The sequence below is a fragment of the Poecile atricapillus genome, chromosome 4, assembly GCF_030490865.1.
Source record: "Poecile atricapillus isolate bPoeAtr1 chromosome 4, bPoeAtr1.hap1, whole genome shotgun sequence".
NCBI lineage: Eukaryota > Metazoa > Chordata > Aves > Passeriformes > Paridae > Poecile > Poecile atricapillus.
Genome location: NC_081252.1, coordinates 58,944,135 through 58,964,855, shown reverse-complemented (window position 1 = coordinate 58,964,855; position 20,721 = coordinate 58,944,135). Strand labels below are relative to the sequence as shown.

General features: G+C 38.5%; 1 long non-coding RNA gene across 1 annotated transcript in view; it reads right to left on the bottom strand.

Moving 5' to 3' along the window:
• LOC131578580 (uncharacterized) overlaps positions 1-20,313 on the bottom strand; it is a 58,201-nt gene extending 37,888 nt beyond the window's left edge. Inside the window, exons 1-3 of the long non-coding RNA XR_009277532.1 lie at positions 20,057-20,313; positions 16,613-16,721; positions 8,130-8,194 (exon numbers count right to left, since the gene is read on the bottom strand). This is a non-coding gene — a long non-coding RNA (uncharacterized LOC131578580). The remainder of the gene's footprint in view (positions 1-8,129; positions 8,195-16,612; positions 16,722-20,056) is intronic.
• Between the last annotated feature and the right edge of the window lie 408 nt (positions 20,314-20,721).

The following is a 20,721-nucleotide window of genomic DNA, read 5'->3' as shown; positions in this document are numbered from 1 at the left end:
TACAGTCTTAAAAATCAACAGCATAGTTGAATGGTTTCCCATAGATGACAGGTCTCCAAAGTACCATAAATTTAAAGGTCATACCGTAAAAACATGAGTCTCTAATCTCCTTAAAACTGTGATGGATTTTACCTTAAATTAAGGATTTTACTTTTTCTGTAAAACTTATCCCATATGACTTTTGCCAAGTTGAATAATTTTTTGCCACTTTTTAGCCTCTTGAGATTCCAATTCTCCTAATTTAATAAAACCTGTGAATGCAATCAGCAGGCTACTCTTCTTCTCCCACATCCCTAATAAAAGATGTTGTATGAGTCTATATCCAGCAAAGATCCTCGCATCACACTTCTTGTAACCTCCTATACTGTTACCTTTCACAATGTCTCAGCAAAAAAAGACTGCATACTTCTCTCATCTGCATATGGAAAACCAAATTTGAGATGCATATGTGTAAATTCCTTATCTGACCTATATTAGAGAGAGAAGTAACAAAAGACCTGGAACTGGTTTCCCTCTTTTTCTAGCTGTTATAAATAAGCCTGTTTTTATTTATGTGTGTTTTCCAGCACTCATTTTCCTGTACTCAGTTTCCAGTAAACCCCCTAGAAATCCTCTAGCATTGTCTTTGTTTCTCTCATGTTTATATATTAATCATTTCATATGACAATGCAAAATATTTCAGAAACAATAAAAGCCAACTGGAACGCAGCTATAGCAAGCATAAAGGACCAAATTCTAATCCAGTTATATTAATGAGCTGCATGCTCGTGTCCAGCAGGACTCTCTTTTAGCTTGGTGTACTGCCTTATAGCAACAGAATAAATGGTGTGAAGTTTCCTCTTTGTTTATGTGAGTCTCTCTTAGTGTAAGTTCATGACATCCAGCAAGAGAGAAATATGCTAGAGAGAACTTGTAGCACCTCAAAAGTCTCATTTGAAGAGTGCCTGCTGAAGGAGGGAACAGGCTCCATATCCTATGGCAAAAGTCATATGAGACATGAATGGCCCAGGGTGAAGTTGGCCTCTTTCTCCAACCAGGCTTCTAAGAAAAGCTGAAGGTAACATGACTTTCCTCTCCAAGGACATAACAGGCCCTCTGGGGAGTCACAGATTTGTTTGGTGGAAGAAAGTCACACGCCAGCAAGAGGCCTGCATCCTCTCTCCTAAACTGTAAGTTAAAATCCATCGGTCATTTTAAAAATGTCATACACAGAATTCTACCCTACAGCATTAAAATAAACAGCATGATACTGCCTTTGTGTTATTTTTCTTTCATCATAAATAGTCATAAATAGTCTCTCTTATGCACTCCAATACTACAGTAATGGGCTCTGGATAATAACTTAGACTCAGACTTTAACCATATTGCAGTGTTTGTCCTTACAATACCACAGCACCATGGATGGTATTTTTCGGCAAAACACAAGGGAAAGAAATGAGAATGAAAAAATATGGTTGCAGTGTATTAGGAAACAATAGGCTAAATGCCAATCTTCAGGCATCTCTAAGTGATATCCTTGTGTTTATACTATTAGTTCAACCAACATTACTCTGCTTCAAACTAAAATAATAACAAGAACAGAACCGTTTGTTCAGCCTGACTGCTGGAAAAGGAAAATGACGTTGTGTGTAGAACTGCAGGAAATTATGTTGACTGATAACAAATATAATTATTTCCAAATTATTATGATCGTGTCACAATCATTCCATGAATGCAAAATTTATTTTATTTTTTTCTCCATTCCTCCTTTTCCCCCTACAGCACAACTCCTTTTCTTCCTTCTTTGTTCCTACCTTCTGCAGCAGTTGCAACGCTGGCACTGTGCCCCAGCACATGAAAGCTATAGTATTGTGGATTATCATACTTTTGCCTGCAATAAGATGGATGCAAAAACACTCTATTTAACAAAGGTCCCTCGTTATCTTTTCCCAGGGTTCTTCCCCCTACTCTTTGAAGTTTTACTAGAGTATATTGTGTCACAGGACAGCGTAATGGGTAGCTAGTTCCTGAGAGGGATTACAGGGTGCAGAATTAGTTTGGTTTTAAGAAAACAGACCTTAAAACAGTAACTCATGTCACTGTAAATTCAGGGCTGTGATTCAGGGCTGAGGTGTCAATTTGTTGGATGAAAAGGCTCATGAGATGGATTCTAACAGGAAAAGAGTACAATAAGGAACAATGATTGGAGAAAGCCCCCAAATTGTGATGTGATGATGCATGCTATAGCAACTGAAGAAAAAGGAGATGGATTGTGAAAATTAGACCTCGATGAGAAGCAAAGAACTGTAATAAAATAGTAAATTAGAGCTGATTTACAGCAGCCTGTTAAGTAATATTGGAAAAGGCCTCCAAAATGGGGGAATAGCTCAGATGCTGAATTCTGGTTTTGCGTTAACTGAACCATGGGAACTTTTTTTCGATGAGTAGTTATCATGACCTGAGACCTGTTCCAGCTACGCTGGTGGGAAAAATAAGTGACAGCTTCAGTTGTTAAAATTCACATGCTATTGTAGAGAAAGCCTCCGGCCCACTGCACAACGGGCTTTTAGTAGCACCCACACTAAATACCAGAATCTAGGAAATACCACAAAATGAAGAAATATCCAAAAATACTGCTAAGATTTCAATAGATTCATCTGCAGTGACTAAGCAGCAACAAATAGTGCAGGTTTACAGTGAAAAATTGCAGTGTGTGTCAAAGTTGAGTACCAGCTTCTGTGTGGAAAACAGCATTAGTTGGTAGCAGAGGCCAATGTCCCAGGACATAACATGTTCTAGTAGTCCCCAGGCACCCTTTTGTTGTGCTATGAGCTGTAGGAGCTGGAGGATAGGAGGCAGATTTGTTTATTTGATTGCTGAGCTGCAGAAGGCTGGCAGTGAGCTGCTGGCACCGGGGAGTGGTCACTCAGAACCGTGAAAAGTCTTTCTGCAAAAGGCAGTCACGACTGTCTGCCTCACACAATGTAACCAGTCACATCTCATCAGAGATGTCTGATGTCCTAATGATGTCTGCACTTCTTATTGACTGTGCACAAAAGAAAAGACTGTCTTAGACAAGGATACTTTATCCCAAGCACTAGCTCTGGACCAAGTCTACTTAAATAGGGTTTAAACAAACCCTATTTAAATTGTAGAAGAAGATTGCTGTTTTGAAAAGGGCTGTGTTTATCCTGAGCACTTGAGTGTCACATCTGTGTCTTCTCTTTGACTGCCAGGATCTGGAAGCTTGGGATCACAGCAGCAGCTCCTAATCAGGTTTTCCAACGTGGTGAATATCTTTTTGAAGTAATCCTGTTAAAAGAAGGGTTTCAGACAAAGCTTGAGGCACAAGTCCAGCCACCAGCTCTTTGAGACCCTGTTTTTTGTGGAAAAATTAAAAATATCTATATTTGCCTGGGATGTAGGTTTGCTTTGTAATAACTAGCTTAGAAGGGGAGGGTACAAAACTCCCATGTTTGACCTCTTAGGGTGTCACATGGAAGGGAAGCAACCACTGTCTGATCATCCCTTTCATAAAACACACGGACTAGTGGAATAACACAGACATCTCTATTTTATATGAATCCGTTCGGTCTCTGACCAGGCTTAACATCCATTCCTCCAATTATAATGCTTCAGCTACAAATATCCTGGCAACATTCTGCTCTTTCTATCTTCATAAAGATACATGGCAAATCTACTTTTCTCTCCCTTGCCTTGGTAACAGAGTGAAGCCTACAGTATTGTCCCCAAATTGCCTTGCTGCTTTGATTCCTTAGGCTACATTTCAGAGAGTAAATATCTTGCAGCACACAAGATGAACACGGGATTTCCAGTTTGTATAAGCTACTAGAAGTGAAACAATATGAAACATTCTGAAACAAGTATGGCCTCTTGCTCCAGAAAGCGATGTATTAAAGCTATTTTAGCTGCAACTTGACAGTGTAGAAATTATCACAGCGTCTTATATAGGGGAACTGCCAGTAAGCAACATTAAAGGAGATGGGTCACTAACTCCTCAAATAACAATGTCTTAAAATAATGAAAATGGAAAAGAAGAAACTTGAGACATCCAAAACCTGCATGCTTATCTTGGTAGATAAACTACTGTTACTAGCTACCTATTGAGCCAGCTAATGTTTAATTTCACTAACCTTGAGTGAAGGCCTGTGTAAGAGGCACAATCAGACAATAGGCGCTAAGGAAGAGATAAGGAAAAATGTAGAAAGATTAGCAAGGAGAAAGGCTAGTAGGGGATTTTGTCTGCTACAAAAAGAATTATGTCCTTAATGGGGGGAATAATACATAAAAGAAAGGACATTGGAACACACTAAAGAGATCTGAGCTTTACAAAGTGTACTCATTAATATATATTTAAATATAAATATATACACACATATATGCATTTTTTTGCAAAGATATGAGAAGCTTTATGCCTTGAATCATGTTCTAATCATACTTTCCCTTTCTGAAATATGCATGCTTTGATGTTGGCAATGGGATAACACTATTTGTGTTCTATTTATCTATACTGCATAAAACCAAGATATATATTATGCTAGAGCCAAGGCTTTGATAGACGGGAATATTTCCTCTTTTAAATTTTTACCACTCCTTTTTACTCATCAGGAGCTTCATCACAGCTACCTGCCTGGAAGAGACTAGATTTATTCAAAATGCCCTTATGCTTTATATTGATGTACCAGGCAATTCAAAATTGGGACATCTGTCTGTGAACACCTGGCAATAGTTTGCTGATAAGAGCAAAGAACATAAAGAAACATTGTTCTAGACCCCATCACAGGAGCCAAGTACAGAAGTGGAAAGAGACTGGTTCAGGCTTCCTTTCTCAGCTGTGAAACACACAGAGTAGGCAGTCACAGCTGCATTGCTGGCTAGTAACAAAAGCTTTGGGCTTCTGCAGCAAGTTTTGAAGTATCAGCCATCCCTGAAGCAGATCACTAGCTCAGGAAATTTCTGGACTCTTTGAAGAAATTCTAAAGTTGTTTCCTACTGCCTGGATATTTCTTAGTACCTAAGGCTTTCACTGGTTAGTGGAAAACACGAGGTATTTGGTGTTTACCGGAATTTTCAGCATCTGAATATGATCCTATCTGATAAATCCTCAAAGTGCTAAAAGCATACAGGAGGAAAGACTCAAAACAGTGGATTTTTTTTGTCCAAATTCCATCAGCCATTCCTGAGACCAGAGAGCAAAAGGAACTATGGAGCCTAAGAAACACTTCATTATACTGTGCACACTCATATTTTGTGCTACATGTAACGACCACAAGACATTATTCTGATCCTAGTACATATGTCTATGTTTATAAATTTCTATATGTACGTTTGTAATATATACATTTTATATAATTTTTTGGTAAATACCACATACCACATAACAATTCTACTGCTGACATGCATGTATATACTAAAATAGAGATATAAGATAATGTTACTGAGTGTAATGAGCAAGGATAGGAGTAGTAGTACTAGAGTAAGTAGAGCTAGGGAATTTATTGTAAGTTTTAGACTAAAGGAATATGTGAAGAAAAGACAACAATGAAGTCTCTTAAAGGAGCACACTATATGTGGCACACTCATCCTGCAAACATCATGAGCATAACAATTTAAGTATTTAAACTTGTTGGGTTGTTTGAGGATTTTACAGTCCAAGTGAGTTTCAGGCTGGACTGATTCCCTGATCTGTCTGAAAATCTAGCATAAACAGCTGTGCTGACAGAGAAGGAAGAGAGGGAATGGGGTGGGGATGAGCAGTCTAGGGAGGAACTCCTTCTACCTACTTTGCTTTGAAATTCCAGCCCTGGCAGCACCTGGGAGTGTTGTGCAGACAGATTATAAGAAATCACTTCTGTTGCTGCATACAGCCAGAGCCATATGTGCATATCAGAGCATTATAAATAATGCATTCTTTGAATCTTGTTACCAAAACAAACAGACCATTGTTAAAACACCCTGCCAGCATCTATCTCTTGTTTCCACTAAAAATATTCCTTGAACTTTCAAGTTGTAACTGTCAGCCTTATAAAGCAAAAGGCAAAGGTCTCTGACAACTTGTTAAAGAAAAAACTTTGCTGGAAACTTCAGGGTAAAACATGTTTTAAAACCTCACCTGTTCAAATCATCCTTTTATTTCAGGATGTTTTACTATTAGCTCAGTGGCTAATAATAACTTTCTGTGTGTTTATTGGAAGATGAATGTGTTTTATTTTCCTCTTTAAGTTCTAGAAATCTGCTCTATTTCAACCACATATGAAGATAGAATATATTGGTTGGTGAAGTATGAGCAGGTATCAGCAAGGGCATAGTCTGCTGGGATGAGACATTAATTCTTCCTATAAGGGGATATATCAGTACGTTCCAAGTTTCCACAGGTGCTTATGTTGTAATGAAGACAGATATTTCAATTTCCCCAAGTTTTAAGGAGGGGAAAATAGAAGTATTATGGTTAAAGATCCCTTCTGAAATTTGTATATTAGTTTTGGGCAAAACCTTTAAGTCTGTGCCTAAGGTTAAATCATCATAAATGGATATGCTCAAGGAGTGAAAAAAAAAAAAAAAAGCTGATTTAAATAGAGTACTGGTCATAGAGGACACATGGAGGAAAGGCAGGAAGGTAAGAAGACTCATCATCCCTTTTTCCCTTGAAGCACCTCTTCTGAAGCCTTGGGGGCAGCCATCCAAATTACTGCTGACAGTATCCACTCTTCTGTAGAGAGGATCTGGAGGTGACAGAGGAGGAGTCTTCCCCTTTCTAATTGCCACCTCTGCAGGTGAACAAGGTTTTCTCCTCTGGTGTGCATTGTTAGCCACAATTTGAATATGGTCCTGTGTTACTCCCAGGGCCAGATAAGATTCCCCAAACCAGTCATAGCTGCCTTGTTACTGTTTGTTTATACTGCAGTATAAATAGCAGTGCCTCTCTGTTCCAAGTATTTATATAGTTCCTATCATAGCTGAGCCCAAGTCCCTCCCAGTCTTAAATGTGTTTATTCTCACAACAGCACTGTGAGGGCAGTACTGCTAGCCCATCTAGGAGGAGGAAGCCAAGACAAAGGACAATTAAGGTCTGAACAAAAGCATGCAATCATCTGACTTCACTGACTCCAGTAGCGTTTATACATCTAACCAGAACTTCATGTCCATGCCTTAGCAGTCAGCACACCATCCCTTGACAAGTTATGGAGCAGGGAATTCAAGTCAGCTCCCACCACCTAGCAGATGTCTCTCTTTTCCACGAGGAATGTGCCTGGTGAAACATGGGAATAACACTGCATAACAAGGACACCGCCTGCCCTGAGGGGTAAATACTGTGGTCCCTTATTGCTGTGTAGATGATTTTCAGAGATGAAAGTGGAAGAACACTGAGGTAATGTAAAAAAAGAAGTAATTGTGGAGTGAAAAGTTAATCACTTCTTCCCACAGACTCAGAAATATCTTTCTAAAGTTACACCTCCTAGAGGCAACTTTTCCCCTTGTAGGGATCCAGGTAGGAGAGTCACATATGAGTGATGGAGTTTTCCTGCTGTGCTGTGGGTTTTCTTGCTCAGGACAGTCTGTGGTTCTGAATTTTTCCTACCTAATGACTACAGGATTTGGTCTTTTAATTGGTTTCTGTGTATTAATTGCATATGAAAAGCTAAGGTATTTATCTTTGTAAAGCAGATCTGAATGCTGAATAACCAACTATTTTTCATAAAGAGTTTCACTATACAGCCTGAAAGGGAATGCAGATTTATACGATAAATACAACTGCTCCAAAAGAGATGAGATTTATCTTTGCAACTAGCAAAGTCTCTCTAGGATTCATCCCTAGTCCCAGTCTATCAGTCAGTGTATCTTTCTTCTAAGGTTTCAATGCAATAAACCATACTCTTTCATAAATTATAAAAGTCTTATACTGTCAGAGACATGAGGAATTCATTCATGGGAGAGATTTTATCCCTTAATGAATCACATTAATAGCAGTAATATTAATAATTTACTTTTTATCCTAATCAGGATTATATCCAAATTATGAGGCACAGCCTTGAGCATAAATGAACAAGGGCAGGGGCAGCTTAGGGTTACAAGGCTAATACAGTCTCTAGACCCAAATAAGTAAATAAATAAATAAATAAAAATCTTACCAGGAAACAGCAGAATCTTAACAATTGCCGAGCCAGCAGGACACTGGAATCTTTTCGATTTCACCCTTTACGGCCCAGGAAAAATACATTGTTAAGCAATTTTGTTGTTCCTACCAGCAGACCTTGAAGTGGAAATTAACGAGTGGTGGTATTCTCTCACACCCAATCCCCTGTACATTTGCATTCATTTGCATATGAATGCCCAGCTAATTGTTTTGAAGTAACAATTAAGAGAACAATAGAGGAAAGAAAAGGGACTCCAGGCAGCAACTGACACCTGGGACTCTGTATTAAGAAAAGCTTTTACATATTTGAATTAAAAATAGACAAAGGAACAGAAACAGGCAGGCATAAAATTCATTACTGTAAGGAAAGTAGCACATCACATCCGTGCACGCTACCATGCTCCAGAATATGTTTCACACTCATCCAGCCAAGAGATGTACAATATACTGGATGGTAGAGGAGGTTTTTCCTTCTGGTGTGCATTTTAGAAAAAGTTGTTTTCTCACATTCCCCATATGCCTAAACCAAATAGTTTGAGTTCAGAAGGAAAGGATTATTTTGCCAATTTGGCATAAATTTCAAAGTGGATTAACCTTTCCTGAGAAGTTCAGATGTGCATGGATTCAGCAGTACCTTTAAAACATTTGCCTGCGGTTAGAACTGGATCCATTGGAATATCATAATAGAGGTTTAATTTCTGTATAACACCATCAGTGCCATCTGAAATTATTACTCAGGCTGCATTTCCAGTAGGGATCCAATTATACGATTGTTGGTGCAATGTGATTTCTTAGACTCAGTCCTCCCTCCTGGTAATGATGATGTAGCTCTTTTTATCTGGAGCAATTGCTGTTGTTAACTGCATCACTGGCAAATGCTTAGGCTCTGCTGTCCCCTCCTGCAAAGAGAAGCTCGGGGTTGGCAAGTAGGCTAGAAAGGGAGCTAGGCACAGCTTCGTTCAGTAATAACCCCTGCTACTAAAGAGGTTTATTGACTCCAAATTACTGATCACTAAAAGCACTTTTGTACCCAATAGGATCATCTGAGCCCTCCTGTAGAGAAAAATGCCAGCACACAGCAGAATGGAAGGAAGTTTGAGGCCACAAGAAAGACCCACAGCAGCCAAAGAAGTGGGAAGCAGTGGGGCTGGAGAATGGAATAAAGCTCTGGGTGAAGAATCGGCAGAAGTGGGTTCTCTTGGGGAGATAGACACAAGCAGAATCCTGATAAGAGCTGCAGCCCAGGAACTGCTACAGTTCTGTTACAGGACATTATTTTTAGCCTAAAGCTCCTTTCGAAAGATTTTCTTTTATAGAGCAAAGACAAGGTAAGTTGTATACTGTGTACATTTCAAGAAATTAAAACAAAAACAAAACTAAAAACAAACTAACCAAATCTACCCCCCAAAACCATATAGATTAACTAGGAAAACCCAGGCTCATGACCAGCTATTTCTGATCCAATGAGACCAAAGTCTGCAAAGGATGTCTGGGTGGTACTCTTAATGCAAAGATGAAAACAGTAATCTGACCATAAATTACATTTCTCAAAATGCAAAATTACTTAGCTTCGAATAATTGTGAGCTATGCTGCAGGTAATAGTATCTTGGTACTCTGGTGGTCATGGGTGGCAAAACTCCCTGAATGCCCCAGGCCTTTTCAAGTGAGATGTCTTATTATTATTCAGAGAAATAAAAACTTCCTCTTTTGCAGTTAAATAGTTCATTTTAAATAGAAGAGACATACAGTCACAGGATCAAGTTATCTAGCTTTTTTATTGTCCTTCCCTATATATCTGTAATTTCTGGTTTATTTTGATAAAAATTATTGTGAGATAACATACATTATACAATTGTATTTATCACACCACAGCTAAGGCATGTGAATGTACAACATCATGTTTGAAGATGATCCTAATCATGAAATGAAATATTTATAACACATTCTTCAGTATTGTCATATTTGAGTTGCCTGAATTGCTGAAAAATAAATGTCATATCTATATAGGCCTGCAATGGCTTTTCTCTTACTTGATCACAAAGGTAAGTAAGATAGATCCATGGAAAGGCAGATAGAACTTTCACTATAAAGGATTTGAAAAATATAGAATAATCCATCTCTACATTATTTTTTAAAATGCTCTGTGGGAGGCATTTCTTTCTCTTCCTCTTTTAACTTTTCCTGTTTTCACTTTTCCTGTTTTCTCATTCTTTTCATGTACTCCTAATACATTAAATAGAATGTTATGGATTGAAAAATAAAGGTCTCTGTTATGGATGAATTATTTTTTTCCATCAAGTTGTCTGAAGGTTAGACAGTCAACACCTACAAATTACACAGATGTGTCATATTCCTAAATGAATTGTATTATGCTGGCACACCTATGAATACTAAAAGAGATCTGCCACAAATCTCAGTATAAAATGCACCCCTCTAATTCATCTGGGAATATACTGAATACAAGAGCATTGTGCCACTCTAAAAAGCAACAACATGCTGTGGGTGATGCTCTTTAGCAATTAGTTCTTTATGTCTTTGCTCAAATCACATCTCTCTTTCCAAATTTGCAAATAAGGGAGTCACTATGAATTGGTGACATTATTACACTGTTTTTATATTAAAAGCCATCCTCATGTGTCGTGTATGAATCAGAAGTGAGGAAGGAAGATACTAGCAAGAACAGGGACAACTCTGCTGCCCATTCTGAAGGCAACTGTTGCCTTAAAATGCAATGCTAGACGTATACTTCTAAAAAGTCCTCCTTAAAATAAGATCTATCATTTTCTGTGAATGATATGGTAGGAAGAGAAAGAGTTGCCATTTTACAGCAGCAACAAACAATAACACTTTGTGCAAGGGAACCAACTCTGGAACTGTCGATTGAGGAGCCAAGATACATGGCAGTGTGTTGGTCAGCCAAAACTACAATGGGGACAAAGGGAAGAGAGTAGCTTAGCAGCCTCAAAATTTTCCTACAAGCCTGGTGAGAGCAGCACTGGAGAATGTTCTACCAAAACCAAGGACATTGACTGTTGGGATCAATTTAGTGGAGAAAAGACAGGGGAAAGCTGAGATGTGTGAACAAGCAGGTACAAGACAAGGGCACTTCTTTTGATATTATGGGAAGATAAGATGAAGAACAGACTGAAAATACGATTTTAGGAATATTTACTGGGACAGGTGGATAGTGGAACACCTGGAAGAGGTGGAGTTTTAAGGGTGATTGGAAGGATTTTGGAAATTGATCAAGACTGGTGCCTAGGCAGGGCGGGAGGACTGTAAATAGAGATAAAATTTTATCAGTTTTTCAGTGTCTAGCACAGCTGGGCCCAAACTTTCATGTGCTACCCTAATGCAAACAATACATAGTAATAATAGCTTGCCATAGAACTCCCCATACCATAAAACATTAAACACATGATGTCATCATGACTAGGGTATCTTCTAAAACTGGGGTATCTTCTAGTTATTTAAGTTATTTAATAAGAAGATAGCCTAATTTCCTCATTTTATGCCATTTTAAATTGTTAATTTAGTATTCAGCGTGCTATGAAGTGTCCTCCTATTTCATATTTATTAGTGAAAGCTAACCTAAGGTGTCACAAGTTGCAATTTTGTGGTGGACCTGGTGAAAAATAGATTCTATTTTCAACATTCAATTCCAATGGCAGTACAGTAGTAAAATAATTAGAATGTATACGTGAAAGCTGAAATAAAATGATACCCAGTGGGCGAGTGCTAATGCATATGGTACTATAGTAGAAATACATAAAGAAAGATTATACACTAGGTAGTCCAAAGAGATTTTAGTCAACCTACCATGAACAAGAATCATAATTGCCATAAACCACAGTAAAAAGTACACCTAGTCAGAGGTCACTTTGTAGTATGAGGAGGACAAAGATAATGAAGTGTGGTCAAATTGTAGAACCCACCCTGCAGGGCTTCGATTAGGGCACTTGCTAATTCTTTAATCTTTAATTGTGCATGTGTAAGGTGCACGCTCTGCCAAGACAATTCAAAGTTGCATTTTCTTCTGTGTGAATGTGTGAATCAATATTAGTGATTGAGTAAGACAAGCTCATCTGTTCACTCTGTCTTGAAACATGACTTATGTGGTGAGACTACATCTAGTGGGAGGGCAACTGAAATGCTTATAGCCAAATGAGTGAGAGCTTGCCAAACAGGTTTTCTGATCTGTAACCAAAGCATCTGGACAAGTGCTAGTGCTAAAATTGTCATTTAGTTTGGGATCAAAGAGGTCTGCATTTACCATAGCTTCTGCTATTTTTTTTGCCTCAACTGAGTTGTTAAGTGAAAATCAGCTGTGTCCATATGTCTCCATGTGGAGCCATGGACGCAACAGTTTCATGTTTTAAGAGAAATGTTTCTAAACACCTGTGGGTTGTTGTTTACACATATCAAATAGAAAAGAGGGTATAATACAATGCTTAAAGAGAGTAGTTTTGTGCCCAAAGTTTATGAAGTTGGTATTTTCTGTTCTTACTCAAACTGATTTCCAGCACTTCATATTCCACAGACAAGTAGGCAACTGTGCAGACCAAAGGCTTAGCCAGCCTCTGAATAGATCTTGTAACTTGTCTTGTATTTCAGGTTCTCGGATTTTGAAAAGGAAAAATACTTATTTTCTGTTAGCTGAAGGATGCTGCTTTGCTAAACTATGCCCTGATTTCCAGAGAGCATTGAGGCAATCCCCCAAAACCAAAGATAAAGAAAAGTCAGACTCAGAGAGTGTATGGGTAAGAGAAGAAATACAAAAAGTCATTAGGTATAGTAGTTTAAATGTTAACACAGCATATGAAACTCTCAGTCACTTTATATTCATTGACAGTTATTTGTCCATTCTATTTATGCCTGTAAGGCCATCCACTTGAATCATGGCACATGGAAAATCTGTCCTCTGAAGGCATGCTTTCTACTACTAATGCTGGTGTGGTTTCTTTCTTTGCTTAGAAGAGAATACATGACTGATGATTGTGAATTAAATGTAACCCAGTGAGTTGTCAGTGACAGATATGCCTTACGTGCACTAGTACTAGTCCAGATGTCATTGCTACACTCTACTATTTTTCCTTTAGCAGCTTAGAGCCCATAATTAAGGTTTAACTTTCTTTTTAACACTTTCAGATCCCAAGGCGGCATATAATAAAGTGAGCTTTTTGTATATTAAAGTTAGTTATTGGAGAAGAAAGAGGGCGTAGAGACACATGCTTAAAAGTATGCAATAATTTTGAAAAAAATAGTATTTCTTAATAAATGGAAACAGTAATTTTGATGAGTATAACAAAAAAGGAGTGCCACCTCCTAAGACATGAAAGATTGTCATTTGTTTTCTTTTCAAAATGTTTATGGGGTGAAAAAGCTAAGAGTAATCTATGGCCACAAGCATTACTCTCTGGGTGCATCCTCTTATTCTCTAGCAGCTTTCTTTTCACCCTTTTTTTTAAACCTAGTTTCCTGAATCTATAGTATTAACCCCTATGCTTCCCAAATTGCACACAGCATTCTAACAACATGACTCCCACTGACTTTAATGAATCTTGATGCTGAGGATTATGTAGTTGACTGATGGCTGAAGTCGACATGTACGGTAGGCAGTCACAGATCATTACACCGCCTTGTCTCTCTTGCGAGCTATAAGCGGTAGCTATAGTCTCTAGGCAATCAGCTTAATTTGCAATAGGTTTAATACAAAATATCATGAAACTGGAAGGAAACATTATGCTTCCCCACCCCATGCTGAAAGAAGACCTGATTTCATATTATCTATCAGAGAAAAGCTACCTTCCCTCAAGAAAAATAGCACTTCTTGTTTGCTTTTAACTGAGGAAAAGCTGAAATTTTAGCCAGCCTAGCTCCTTAGGTCCCAGCAAATTTCTCTTTCTGTGATTTTCCAAGTTAAAAGTTTTCAATTCCAGTCTAATCCACTATTGAAGAGAAAATTAAGAGAAAATATATCAGAGTTGTATGGGTCCTGAGATTTTCCTGTCAAAAATGGGTAGGAAACTGGCATTTTGCCTGCCTTCCCCCACTGTCACCTTGGAGGAGAATGGGAAAGCAGTGAGTACATCTGGAAAACAACCCCACCTTCTCAGACAGAAAGCCTGATACGTGGCTCTTCTGGGACTCTGTGAGAGCACCAAACTAAAATGATGATCTTTCTTTTCCTCTTTTCTTTTTTTGTCCTTTGTTCCAAGTCTGGAAAAGAAAGTCTGTCTGGCAGCAATACTCTTCTCTTGTCTGCTTTGTTCTCTCTGACAGGAGAGGCAAAGTTGCAAGTAACGAATGAGGGCTGCAGTCATTTGTAGTTGGTGCATTAAATGCATAAAATGAATCCAGAATGAATGTCCTGCTTGATCCTGACACTTTTCCCTTGGCATGGCTTAGTTGCTTCAGTAAAAGCACCTGAAGATTTGTATCTCCAGCACCAGCCCTTGTTCTCATAGGGGACTTTACCTTACCAAATGTCTCCTGGAAATTCAGTACAGTAGAGGAGACATTCTAGGAGGTTCTTGTGGGGAAGAGAACTTTCTGACAGAGCTGGTGAGAGACCCAACAAAGGGAGATGTCCTGCTGGAACTGCTGTTTGTGAACAAAGGTGGGTAATGTGATGGCTGGAGGCCATCTGGAGCCCAGCAGTCATGAAATGATACAAGTTTTTGATTCTCTGAGAAGGAAGGGGTTCAGCAGAATACTTTGGCCTGTTTAGAAGGCTGGTTGAGACAGTCCCTTTGGGAGGCAATCCTGAGGGGCAAAAGAGTCCAGGAAGGCTGGACATTCTTCAAGAAGGAAATCTTGAGGGCACAGGAGCAGGCTATCCCAATGTGCTCTAAGATGAGCCAGATGGGAAAAAGATTTTTCTAGCTGAACAGAGAGATTTGACTGGAACCTAGGATAAAAAGTAGAGTTTACGACCTTTAAAAGAAAGACAGGCAACTCAGGAGGATGAAAAGGATGTCATGAGGTTGTGTAGAGAAAAAAAGAAGGACCAGGGTCCAACTAGAACTTCATCTGGTTACTGTCATAAAAGAAAATATAAATTCCTTCTATAAATGCATTAACAACAAAGGAAGAGTTAAGAGAATCTCCAGCCTTTAATGGATGTGGGGGGAAACGTGGTGATAAAAGGGTGAGGAAACAACTGAGTTACTGAATGCCTTCTTTGCCTCTAATAGAAAGACCAGCTGTTCTCCAGGTACCCAATGTTCTGTGCTGGAAGGCAGGGATGGGGAGAAGAATAAAGCCTCCATAATCCAAGGGAAAATGATAAATGACCTGCTACACCACTTAGACACACACAGGTCTACTGGGATGTGTAGGAAGCACACAGTGATACTGAAGGAGACTGCAGAAGTGCTCACTAAGCCTCTTTCCATCATTTACCAGCAGTCCTGGTTAACTGGGGAGGTCCTAGTTGACTGGAAGTTAGCAAATGTAACACCCATCTACAAGAAGGGCTAGAAGGAGGCACCACAGGACCAGAGGCCTCTCAGCCTGACCTCAGCACCAGGGAGAGCTTGACTCCATAATCTCAAAGGACAACCTAATGGTTAGATGATTCTATGTTCCCAAGGTGCTTTTAGATTTGAAAAGAGAATCAAAGATTTTTATTTCCCTTCTGTTTTGTCCAACTCTTCCCAAATAATTAAACATCTTTCTTCAGATTGTAGTTTAAATCTGTTGCATTCCGGTCTCACATATAAGTTCACCAGCAGGAATGAAGCAAGAAGTATAATAAGAAGAAGCAATATTCCTGTGCAGCAACATTAACAATTTATTTAATTTTTACATCAAAGTTGTAAACAAATAGACAAATCAAGGTTATTATTGCTTCTAATGAATGATATGTGAGAAGTATATGTTTCTGTTGTATGAAACAGAATGATCATTAATTGGGATATCTTATGAAAGCCTTGCAAGAAGGATGTAACTTTGGTTTCTGGCAATGAAATAGCACCAAATTGATCCAAAATATATTTAATATAGGTGTATGAGTTATTATTGGACATTATACAAAAATTTGCAGAAAAGGACTGATAAATTAATAAAATTCTGAGTGGTTTGTAATTTAAAAGGGCAGGTAGGTAGTAGATACGTATATGATCATATCCCTAATGCACATAAAATGCTAATTCATGTGTTTTGTATATAAATAATGAATAATGATTATAATAAGCTGCTAATGAGAATATGATTAAACTTTGTTCCTGTAAATAATATTATGTAATTAATTGGATGTTATTTAAGCATTAACGTCTAGACATATTCACACAAAAAAGTAAATATCAGCGGGCACATGTAGGCTTGGTGTATATATGTCCAACCTTATCACATTTCAGAGCAGTCTTGTAATTAGTGTGCATCAGACAGCACTGGGATAAGTGCAATTACACACACACACACACACACACACACACACACACACAGACATGCTTTAAGAATTGGATATGACTCACAGTGTAAGGAACTGGAAAGTCTGTGCTGGAACGGTGAATTAAAGGCAGCTCTCCTGGATCTCTGGCTAAAGCTCTAGTCTTTTTAAGATCCTTTCAGATCAGGAAATACCTAGAAATATTTATAAAATTATAGTACTTATAAATGAACAAATTTATTTTAGATCTTGCACAATATATTTTTTTACAGCTATTTTCAATTCTGTCTTGTTTACAATGACTGAAGAAACATAAGAAGAAAATTCTTACCAATAAGAGTAAGTAGCTGTTAAGATTGTTCATGACATTATAAGAAATAGATTAGAAAATGAGCAAGACTGTTTTATCCAATACTCTGTACAACATAGAGCTTCCCAGGACTGCATTTAGGAAAATGATGATGATAATGATTAGGGAGACAAAAAACTTGGCACTAGATTGTCTGGTAAATCTGATAAGCTGGTTTAAATGTGCGCTTGGATCAACTTGCCTGTCTCCTGGAGTCACATCTTCATTTTTGTCTTTGGAATCTTAGGACTGGGCTCCTGTCATTTGGCTGCTTTCAGCATTGCCTTTCTATGGTGTTCTGTTGCATTTAGGCAGAAGACCCCCTTGTGCTCAAAAAAAACTGTTTCAATGCAGGAAGTAAAGCCAGCACTTCCTTTTAAATCTGATGTATCAATTCTCTGTGTCTGTCAGGGCTCTGTCACAGTGGGTTTTGCAAAAGGCCCCTTTGGCTTCTCCTGAGGTATCATGTACCTCCAGCTGTTGCATAAATACCTTAGCATCTTAAAACCAGTGCTTGCTTATAGATTTATTTATTCTTTCAACTCACTTCAGAGTCTCCTGCAAGTCCCATGCTGCATCACTGAGGTGTCTTAAGGTTTCAGAAGTATCTCAAGGGCATGTGCAGAATGCAAAAAATTACTGAAAGTTTTGCAATTTTTCCTTCATGTCTGCCAGCCTGAGCAGTAAGTGGCAATAGATACTGAATTCTTTCAAGTGCCCTGCTCAGTGGTTTTGGCTCAGAGCAGATCCTAGGTTTACATGAAGACTCTGACTACTTTTCAGCTGTGCTGCTGATTTACTCTGTCTTAGTTTCAATGAGCATAATAACATCTCTTGTTTGCAGCCTTGTCAGCTCTTTCTTCACCGGCCTCATCACAGCTAATGGTACTTTGCATTTCAGTCGTTCTACCTTGATTTCACCCTCAGAGTGTCCTGAAATATGTCCTTAGGTTTCAGTTTTTCACAGACCCCGAGATAAAATGCTCTGGTTTTCTCTATATGTTGTAAGTGTAAGTCTGTCCTGTTATGAGAGTACTGTCTATTGCCCAGAGGGGTGATAGATGTACCACCCCTGGAAACATTCCAGATCAGGTTGGATGGGGCTCTGAGAAACCTGACATAGTTGAAATGCCTCTGCTCATCACACTGCATTGCGGGTTGAACTAGATGATCTTTAAAGGTCTCTTCAATCCAAACTATTCTGTGATTCTATATTATGACTCTGTGAGCTGCTCTGCATTGTTGCTCAAGCAGCCACTGATATCCTTTTGTGTCGACAGCTATATGCTCCAAATAATAGCATGGCCTGCATCAGAATTTTTCTTATTGACAGCCTGCATACGTCCAGTGCCTTAGGAAGCTTTTACTAAATATAATCAGTCCTTTGTCACATTTCTGAAGTCTGATATTAGCACTCAGATGCAATGCTGGAGCTGTGCTGCAGTTGGCTCCACAACTCAGCTGGACTATTGAACAGCAATCGGCTGCTGATTATTGAGTAACCCAACCAATATGGCAGCTTTCAGTTGGCAGCCTTCTTCTGCTGTGTGTTTGTATATTTGAATTAGCATATAACTTTGAATTTGTCAAAGTCACTTTGCAGATGGTCTTCTCTGTATTGGAAATCACTTTTCTCAGTCACTGCATGTACTGCCATTTTCATTTTCTCTGGTAACAGTGAGATTAGGACATGCTTTTTTTTTCTTCACTTCTCTTGAGTGACTTCTTTTATACAAGGCTGAGCATTTTTATTTGTGTATTCGTATCTGCTTTACAGAAAATTTATGCTGCTTCTAGACCATTGCACTCTAAATCCATTCTCTTTTTTCTTTTAAGGTTATTCTAACCTATATGCTTGTTCTGTGCAACCAGCTGTCACTGTTTTGACACTGGGCATTTCAGCAGTCCATTTTTTTTGCAGAAAGCCCTCTAGGATTCAGAACTTATTCTACCACTGTCTCCCAGGGTCTCAGCCTGTCACAGGAGAACCTGTTTTCTTCCAGAGACAAGAGTAACTCAGCCACAGAACGAGAGTTCTGAGCTCTGCTGTTTAAATGTTCATCTTCCTTGAGATTTCTCAGATTTGGGTAAAGAACTTACTCTGTTGCTCCATATTGTATTACCTACCAAAACTTACCACTGATTCATGTTTAATGTATTTTTCCATTCTGACATCTGGGTAGAGACTCAGTTCCCATTTCCAGTATTTTCATTCTTGTGTAAGGATATTATAGAAGCAGCAATTTTATGGGAGGACATTTCTGGTGCTGCTGTCATGCTGCCTCTTTGGTTTTATTCTTATCCCATGTTTGCCTGCACACATGCAGTTTGTTGCTGTGAGACTCTGTGGCCTGAGTGTTGCCAGCATGTCTCATACACTGCCTGCTGAGTCAAATCATGGAGGCTTCCAAGGTTCCTACCTCATCCTGACAAGTCATGTCCACAGAGATGCTACAAACACAACCAGAACTTCAGGCTGGGCTTCCCTGAGACGCTTCTAAAATTCCTCACACCAGCTGCTTAAAGTATTTCCTCCCAGGGCCACGACATTTACCACAGGCAGATGCTGACAAGTAGATTTTTCTGTAATGCTAGTCCAAATATAATTAACTTACTTGAGAGATGAATAATACAGAGCTATTTGGTCAAAAAGATCTAGCAGCTCAAAACACAAGTGGAGAGAATAGTAATCTCTTTTACAATTCAAACTTCTATAAACTGAGATGAAAAGAGACTTCTTTTGCTCAGACTCCCAAGGAGGTCAGAGAAAGTGGATATTTGTGTCTATCAGTTTGTATCTCTCTGCTAATAACTTGTGACCTCATTAGTTAATTTCAGTCAAATTTGACTGAAGGGTACCTTTAACCTTCATTCTTGAAAATAATTAAATCTGCATTTTAAAATAATTAATTAATATAATTAGGTGATAATTAATGAAATAATAAATCTATACATTTAATGAAATTGTGAAACCACAAAGGGAAAAAAAAGTGTTCCAGCATTCCCCACACGGAAAAGAAGAATTCCCATGTGAGCATGAATATCTTTTGCATGCTCTAGACTAACAAATCTGCAAACGAGAAGTACAGTTTATAAATTACAAGCATTTTTAAAAATATATATAATTAAGGCAAGATAAAACCTGGTGGGAATACATGTTTCTCGAGTTCCAGGACTCACAGTAGTATTGGTAAATATTCTTGTCTTCCTTTCAGCACTCTTTCCAGGTTTGTCAACATGACAGACTTGTGGGCTGCCTGGACAAGTTAGCATATTAGTGACAGTACTCAGCCGTAAATGATGTAGAAAGGACAAGTGCAACCATTAGAGCATGAAAAATCCTAATTGCAGGTACAGCTGGAGGACTTCTCTGTTATGTCCTGAGTCTTCTGTCCACCATAGAACATCTGCAAAAGGAGTCATTCTGTCTTGCCTAACAGAGAGCAGATGCAGTGACACAGGATATCTTTTTCAGTGCTCTTATACTCCTATTCCCAGTGACTGTGACTAACTGACACAAAATCAAACAGGCTTTGTTTATGCCAAAGACTTTTTGTCTATTCAGGCTGTTAAACCATGCTTAATGTCAATGTAACTTCACTAATCTTGTAACATGATGCCATACTCTAGAAAAGGCTGCCTTCCTAATAGTATTTACAATGGATAATAATTCTCAGTAATTCATCTCATATAAAACTGGGCTGTAAATGGAACATATTTAATACAGAAAAACCAAAAAATTTATCCTTGCACCTTGAAGAATATTTGGTGATGATATTTACGCTGCCTGTTTTGATGAAGGAGACTCAGTCAAAACAGCTGCAAACACAGACCACCTATTTAAT